This window comes from Ambystoma mexicanum, chromosome 6p, assembly GCF_040938575.1.
Source record: "Ambystoma mexicanum isolate Mex_15411 chromosome 6p, UKY_AmexF1_1, whole genome shotgun sequence".
Taxonomy (NCBI): domain Eukaryota; kingdom Metazoa; phylum Chordata; class Amphibia; order Caudata; family Ambystomatidae; genus Ambystoma; species Ambystoma mexicanum.
Window position 1 is genome coordinate 1,216,759,333 of NC_090935.1, and position 8,887 is coordinate 1,216,768,219.

Sequence of the window (8,887 nt, forward strand, 5' to 3'; positions counted from 1 at the left end):
CTATTTTCATGTTGTTAGTGGGCAGCGCAGCCAAACGCACTCGGTCATGACCCACGGCATAGCATCAGTTAACGCAGAACCCAGAAGATCTATACACACATCCTCTCACAGCGCGTCCCAAATCGGATTTGCAAACAATATTTTTAAATCATTAATATGCAATGTAGCATGTGCTTTTATTTAACAAAGAACGCTCCAAAACCCACTTTATCATGATCCGCTGGTTGCGATCAACGACCAATTGCTGTGTTCTCTTAGGTTAGAGCAGCATGTTAAGGATACCAATCGGGTGTCGCACACCAGACCAGGACACTTAGTCTCATCCTGTGATGTTGCGCTCAATAAGAATGCTTTTTAAAAAATTTCAATGAATTCAAATTGAGCCTATACCCGACCCGTCTCACACCCCCTTTTACAAATATCCCGGGTCACAGTGGACCACGAACCAGGCCGGTTGGTGAAAATACAATATTTATTCATTTTTAGAATTCACAAAAATCACACACATTTTAATATTGTGCAGCAATCATCAATGGGGTGATAATTACAATAAAAACTACTGAACTACACTTGGTTAATCTTCTACATGAACATATCCAAAGCACAAATGCAAAGGAGCACTTTTTGAATTAGGATAGATGGCACCCAAGTTAAGGTTTCCCCTGCAATGTTCCCTCAACCCACAAATAATCAGTGGATAGAAAGAAGCATCAGGTGGTCAGGGATAAGAGACAGCAAACGGAATCAAAATCCAAACTTCCCTCACAAAATAAGAGGGAATCCCTTTGCAATAGCATGAAATGACACTTTGAACTTGACATAATTAATGTGTGGTTAAATCTTTGAGGCAAATATGATTTCTCACAACAGGAATGCATAAACACTATCAATCAGAAGGCAAGGGATCAACAAGAGGCATACAATTCAAAAATAAGTGGAAAGTTAGAACATGCTGCAGCCGAATTCACACGTTGGAAAGTTGCATTTTCTCAATTCCCGTTTAAAATGACAAATTAATTTCATGAAAAACAGGTGAAATACTGATTTCGAATGCGGTTTTTCGGCTGGTATATATATATATCACAGGGACAACATAGGGGTGAAAGGAGGTCTCTAGCTGGTGAATTGAGAGAGATTTGGAAGGTAGAGTGATGTTTGTTTTTAGGAAAGGCACATTTTACTTAAACTAGATTAAATGCTAAGAAAAGAGGAACGCCACCCGTGAATATAAAAGTTATGCTGCAGCTGTAACCCTTCACACAGTGTACCCCTTTTCTTTAGGGAAAATTAATTTATTTAATCAAAATAACGTTAATGACTTGTGATCTATGCCAGACAGAAATGAAGAGAAAAGTGGCGCTAACGCTTGGAGATCAAGGACAAGATGCACAGAGATTTCTGACGGATGGACAAGTTATCAGGATGTCGTTAGGGTTGCTTAGAGAGTGGAACAAAGACAAAAATCAAGATGGGGATACTGTGTGTTTCTCTGGGATGGGAAAATACTCACAGTCCACACTTGAGATTTGGGATTTTGGAACAGTCAGGGTTCTGGTCACAAAAGATTGTGGTCACCGGATAGCGGACTCTCCTGGCAAACTACAGCTGGGCAAAGGTCTGGTCACTGGATACTAAAGGTCAGCGGGGATGCAGGTAATGGCAAGAAGCCGGTCTGGTTTCAGGATGCTTCCCAAAAAGGGTACCACAGCTTTTCCCCTTTTTAATGGGATTTTAGTGGGATTTTCTGAATATAGGCCTTTGCTGGAGTAGTCAGCTATGCCTTGGCATAGCAGTGAAATCTGGAATCAGCTATGATTTGGCTTTGCAGTGGGTTCTGGAGTCTGGCAGGATGAATGGAAGATCAAGAACGCTGAGCAGCAAATTCAGGAGAGAGTGTCCAGAGTTCTGTCAACCATCCTTTATATAGAGCATGGTGACATCACAGAATTATTGGTGGGCAGAACTGAGCTAGGCCTACCTCCAAGATTCGGATAGGTCAGCCTAAGTTAATCGCCTCCTCGAGGAGGAGTCTCAGTTTATGAGGTTGTATTTTATGAGGTAAAAAGCCTTCCCACAGTCATAACATAATTTACACATTTGTACAGTTGGGGCATCTTAACAAATTACATAAGCAGGTTACATATTGTATGCAGAACATGCCAGTCCAACTCTGCAGTCTGTAAGACATTGTTTCGCCCTTCTAATAATTTTTGTTCATTTTTAGTGTGAAATATTCGGCCTAAAATTCTATAACCATACAGGTGTGTGGATTATCATTAGGCATGTCAGCATTGACATCAGGTATATTTTCCTTAGAATACCCAATTCTCTGCCATTTATGTTCTCAAGGTGGCAGTGAAGGCTACAACATCTTAAATTACACCCCACAAAATTACATGAAAACTGTTAACTTTTTACATTTTTGCAAACTTCAGCTGCAAAAATAAGTTATAAAAAGGTGGGTGAGGCACACACTAATTCCTGGCCAATATACTACCTGAAGAAAGAAAAAATATATAACTGGGTTAAATCCCAAAATATTCACAGGGTTGGATCCCTTCTGCTGCTGTTCTCCTCCTCCTAGCTGTGTTGTCTTGCTTTTTAGGTGAGTCCAATTAAATTGCTAATGCAGTCTCTAAGGATTATGGGAGCTGTTGTGAAAAAATGTTGGTCAGTTCAGGTGACCAAGGAAAGACTCCCCTCCAGGAGCACACATCTCACCCCTAAGCAAGGGGAGGGGGGAAAACCATAACTATGGTTCTCCACTGTAGGGCAAAATATCCCCGGTGCTGCAGCCTCTGGAGTCCGGATTTCCACAGATTACATGTAAAAAAAAGTGGGTAAGGCGCGCACTCCAATTCCTGGCCAATATACTACCTGAAGAAAGAAAAAATATATAACTGGGTTAAATCCGAAAAGTGTCCAATTCACTGGGTTAGATCCCAATTTCTGCCAAAATATTCACAGGGTTGGATACCTTCTGCTGCATTTCTGCTGCTGTTTTCCTCCTCCTAGCGCTTTCGTGTCCCAACACTCTTCAGGGAGGCTTTGTTGCCTTGCTTTTCAGGTGAATCCGTGGGGTGGGTGGTGTATTCCACTATCCACATGTGTGGCATTCTAGTTGGCAATCTAGTTGTGATATTGTACTAGTATTTTGCAAATTGAGCCTGGGAAACATAGTAGTAAAGCTCAAAGTCGGGGGCAGCTATCCCACCTGAGGAGTATGGCTCTGTCATTTTTTCCCACCCTATCCTTGCTGTCTTCCCATTCCAGAGGAATGTTACCACCATGGATCGGAGCTTGGCGAAAAAGGCCCTCCCAGGCCATATAGGGATGTTGACAAAAAGGTAGAGCAGCTTGGGCAAGATGACCATCTTAAGGACGGCCACTCTGCCGTATAGTGAAATCGGGAGGCGTCCCCACAACTGTAGTTTTGTATGTATCATTTACAATGCGCTTTCGTGATTATCTTCATACAGTGTGGTTTTTCCCTGGACACAAGGACTCCTAAATATCTAATGTGTTGTTCCTACCCCTTGAGTCTGTGTGTTATGTTGGGGCATTTGGTGGCTGGTGTGAGTGGGAATATTTCAGATTTGGTCATATTAACAGTGTAACCTGAATATGTTGCAAACTCCTGTATTTCTGCCATGATAGGTGCTAAGTTTATCTCAGGTGTCCGGACGTACAATAACGTACCATCAGCATATAATGATATAAGCTGAGTGGATCCTTTCATTTTAATCCCTGTCTGAATGTCTTAACTGCACCACAGCCGCCATTGGTTCTATGGTTAATGTGAATAATAGGGGCGAAAATGGGCAGCCCTGTCTAGTGCCCCTACCCAGTAGGAACAACTCAGAGATGGATCTGTTGGTTAACACCCGTGCACCGGGGTCCGTATATAATAGTTTAACATATGTAATAAAATTGGGGCGCACCCCAAATGCCTTCAGTACAGCAAGGAGATAGACCCATAACACCGAATCAAAGGCTTTTTCGGCATCTAGGGATATGGCCAACGCGTTTCTACCTGGGTCTATTTGTGCCATTATGCCGAAGAGCCTGCGAAGATTTAGGGCTGTGGATCTTGTGGGAATAAACCCGTTTTGATCGGGATGTACATGTTTGGGAACTTCTGGTAAAAGACAATTGGGCAGAACTTTTGCAAATATTTTGGCATCCGTATTTATAAGGGAAAGGGGCCTATAGGAGGAAACGTCCTGTGGTGGTAGACGTGGCTTAGGGAGCACCGTAATTACAGCCTCTCTCATAGTTGGGGGCAATATGCTGCTCTCAAAGGATTCTTCCCAAACCTGAATTAATATAGGAACTAGTTCCTCGCAGAACTCTTTATAAAATTCGGCTCCCAACCAGTCTGAGCCTGGTGCTTTGTCTGATGAGAGTGCTTTGATTGCTTCAGTTATTTCATCGGCCGTCTCTGGCTGATCCATTGCCAAGCGATCTTCATTAGGGATTTTTGGAAGGCAGAGAGCCTCGAGATATGATTCCATTTCTGCGTGTGATTTCCTATCATTGTTTGCGTACAATTTATTGTAGAATTCAGCAAATTCCCCGTTTATGTCCTTATCCTTCAGGAGTACTTCCCCTTGTGCAGTTTGTATACTGGTGATCTGATATGGTTGTTTATCGTGTTTGAGTAGATTAGACAGTGTTCTCCCCGCCTTGTTACCCTCCCCATATCTGCGTGCCTGCATAGGGGCTGCCATATAGCGTACTTCTCTAATGGTCAGCTTATCGAATTCCTGAAGATTTGTGTGTATGTCGGCCAATATTTCGCTATTCTTCGTACGGGTTTATGTCTTTTCCAGTGTGTCTAGTTTGCTTTCAATGTTCGTTAACTCGGCTCAGACACCTCTCAGCATACCAACCGACTTGGACATCAGGACCCCTCTGACCCAAACTTTGAAGGATTCCCACACTGTGGAGCATCTACCAACCGATCCCATATTGTTAGTGAAAAATTCTATTTCGATATGCAGTGATTCCACCTCCCCGGGGTCCTTCAGCATCCCATTCGGCGTTCTCCACCTCCTTAAATGACTGGGACCATCCCAGAGCGTTAGTTCCAGCGATACTGGGGTATGATCTGATCATTTACGGGGAAGAATTCCACATGTTCTCATTGCTGTAGTCATAGCCGTGGAAATCAGCCAATAGTCAATTCTGAACTCAGAGTCGTGGACTGAAGAGTAGTATGTGTAGTTCCTGCTGTCTGGGTGTATTTCCCGCCAGGCATCTACCAATGACAGCTGTAGGAGAATATGGCATGGGGTCAGAGCTGTTTTGTTCGGAGTTCTGATAGTTTTCGTATGATCCAGAGCCACATTGAAGTCCCCTCCACAGATCACATTGGAAATATCAAGTGAGGTGATCGTCTGATATACATTCATATAGAAAGCAGGGTCATCAATGTTAGGCACATATGTGTTTACCAAGAGCAGTTGCTGGCCCGCCACCTTCCCCCACACCATAACATATCTACCCATCTGATCGACTTTGTGGCCCTCCAACCCGAATCCCAAACTAGTATGGATGAGAGTAATAACCCCCCTAGATTGTGAGGAGTAGTCACTATGAAACCTTAAATTCCCCCATTTGGGAAGTATATGTAAGTTACTCATTCCCATTGCATGGGTTTCTTGTAGCATTAGGATGTTGGGGCCATGCGTAGTGACATAATTACCAGTTTTCTTGACCTTCATCTGGTTGTTTAATCCCCGCATATTCCACGTCAACAGTTGTATCCTCAGCTCATCACCCACGCATTATAGAGAGGAATTGTGACATTATTTTGTCTATCCGAGCCATAATATTCGTGCGATTCGGCCAGTGCCAGTCTCCGTGTAACCCTGTTTTTAACATTCAACCAACAGTTAACCTTTATGAACCGTTCTACTGGGCATAACGCCCTCAAGTGGCAACAATCCACTCCATTATCCCATATTTGGTCAAATCCACAACAGAACCACCAACTTCCGCTCCCTCTTCCCTCCCTCCCACCCTCATCCCCAACTTGACGATGTACCCAAATTAACTCATGGAGCATTCCAGGGGTGGCCATGTTGCTCCACATGACCGTCAGTTTGGCTTCAGCACTCCAATAATCACTTTAGATGGAGCCGCGTAGACCATCAAACTATTAGGACTGCAGTTTTGATGGTACAGTAGTTTAGCAATTGTTCAAACATCAGATGTATCTTAATCCTCTGGCCTGGGCCTGTTATTTTGTGCCGGTCTGCCCCCTCTGGGAGGAAGGGGTATGGAAGTCTCAATGTACTGCGTGGCCTCAGCCAGGGACTCAAAAAAATGCGCCCTTCCTGCATGTTGAATCCTCATCTTGGCCAGGAACATCTAGGCATATGGGATTTGGCGTTCTCTAAGGAGTCTTTTGACTGGTTCGTAGGATCTTCTGCTCGCTTGAACCCCGGCAGAAAAGTCTGGGTATATATATATCCTGTTCCCTTCATATTGGAGTGTTCCAGCCTCCCTCGCCATTCGTAGTATTGCGTCTCTGTCCCTGTAATTGAGGAGTCTTGCAATTATTGTACGTGGCGGCGCACCTGGCTTGGGAGCTGGGGCCAATGTATGATGTGCTGTCTTAACCAGGAAATGCTTGGAGAACGCCTCTGCTTCCAAATACAGATTTAAGTAGTATTTCAAGTTGCTTTTCCATTTGGCCTTTTCCGAAAGATTCCGCCACGCCCAATACACAGATGTTGTTTCGCCTTGATTGAGATTCAAGGTCCTCACATTTATTCTGCATTTTGGACATAACAACTTTGAGCTGGGTGATGTCACGGCTATGGTGTGCAATTATGTCTTCATTAGTGCTTATTCTGTTTTCTGTTTCTGTGACACGTGCACTCTTTTTCGACCCTTGCCTTGAGGGAGCCTATGGTGGACACTATGTCATCGAACTTCATGTTCACTGCATGGAATCCGTTTTGCACATTTGTTGTCAGCCTGTCGTCCTGATCTCCACTCTCTGCATCCAGGGCCTCATTGGCGTTGGTGTGTATGCCTGCAGTAGTAGTTTGTATTTGGCTACCAGTATAGGCATCTATTGGGCCTTTCTTTTTATTACTTGGAGTCTTGCCTCCCTTCCCTGTTTTTTGTGGTTCGCCCATGATGCTGTCGTGTAATTTACTGGCTTTATTGCCCTTGTTGACCGGGTGTTGGGTGCCCCGCACTCGCGTGCCCTTTTGCTTCTGTTCCTTGTATGATGTTTCAATGAGGGAGCTAGAACAAGGCTTCTAGGGCTTGGGGCTCGCCCACCGCTAGTGGACTGTGTTCTCCCACGTACTATGTTGCCAGGTTACGAGATCGATGTTGGTTTGTGGTGCTCTAATCTTCGAGAGCTTTTAAGGAGTTTCCAGTGCCCAGACCCTGCCGGACAGCCAATGTAGGCCTTCCGCCGGTTCGACCACCGGGGCGGCGTGCCCTTAAGTGTTGTGCTTCAATCTATTTTGGTAGTCATCAAGTGGCCAGTCCATCTGGAATCGGATCGAAGAGCCGGGGGGCTGCGTGTATACAGCAGGGCGGGCAGGCCCGGACAGTGCGCCAGCAGCAGTTGGAACGGCAGGGGGGGACCACGCCGGCCCTCGCTGGTCAGATCATGTTCAGATGGCCCTTTCCTCTCTGCCGAACCTCTGACCCCCCGCTCGATTTCAGGCGGATTGTGCTGTGGTATCTCCAGGTCACAGCGTGTTGCAGCAATGTGGCGCTGCTGCACATTCTATGGGGGAGACGAGGGAGCGTTGAGAGCACCGGCCCTGCCCCACTCCGCTCACCCTCTCAATCCCTGCATATCAGCTTCATATTGAAGATGTAAGCTGGACGTTGGTTACAGGCCAAATATTCATGCAGGTTCTCCGCCAGCTCGGCCCCTTTGGCGGCGTGCCCGAAAATATTACAGCATACCCAGGTGGCCGTCAATGGTATACAGTTTTCAATAAGGAGTTGTATTATTCAAAATTAGGATGCATGCGTGTGGCCCCGTGCTATTATTTTAGGGTGGTCATAGTGGCCGGTACAGTATTTTTGTGGGCCTCGGGCAGGCCAGGCCCGTGTTATGCGCCGTGAGCGGCTGGATCATTGGCCCGTATTGGGGCGGCCGTTTAACAGCAGTGGGGGCCCACACCAGTTCCGCCAGTCAGATCCGGCCAGATGGACCCCCTCCGGCGCACCTCCGACGACCTTACTTGGTATGGAGCGGCTTGTGCTGTCCCACCAGGCCTCCTCGTTTTGCGATTGTCGCATTGCCGCGTGTCCCTCCTCACAGGGCACCGTGAATTGTAGGGCGGCCCTGGGGCCCAGCGGCAGGCGAGTGTCGAGAACACCGGCCCTGCTTCACCTCTCCAACACGCTCGGATCCCGCATTTCGAGCGCGAGTCGGGCGTGGGTTACAGTCTCAGGCTCCGCCCATCCGCGGCCCTCCGCCACACCAAATCCACGGCTTCGAGTCGTATCCTCTCGGTGCTCCCAGACGGATTGCGCCTGTAGCGTGGGTCAGTCGAAACTCTTCGGCACTTTTGATTGCAGCTCAACAGGATTTTCAGGAGTTGGAAATGAGTACTTGGGTCATAAACTATGGGTACCATAGTTTATAGCGCATCAGGCGGCTCCAAAAAGGATGTTTAGTCAAAGGATTTCTGAATGAAGCGGGAGCTCACAAATCAGGCGGCCATCACTGCAGTGCGCAACAGCGCCCCCCCATTAAGGATCTTTTCTGATGGGGCACAATGTGAATATGGCTGAGCATAACAGGGTCTTTTTTGATAAAGGTAGTATGATGAAGAACAGGGAAAAATAGCATCAGAGCAGCATCATTGTAAAGGTGAAATATTCCCTTTTTCAATGGGAA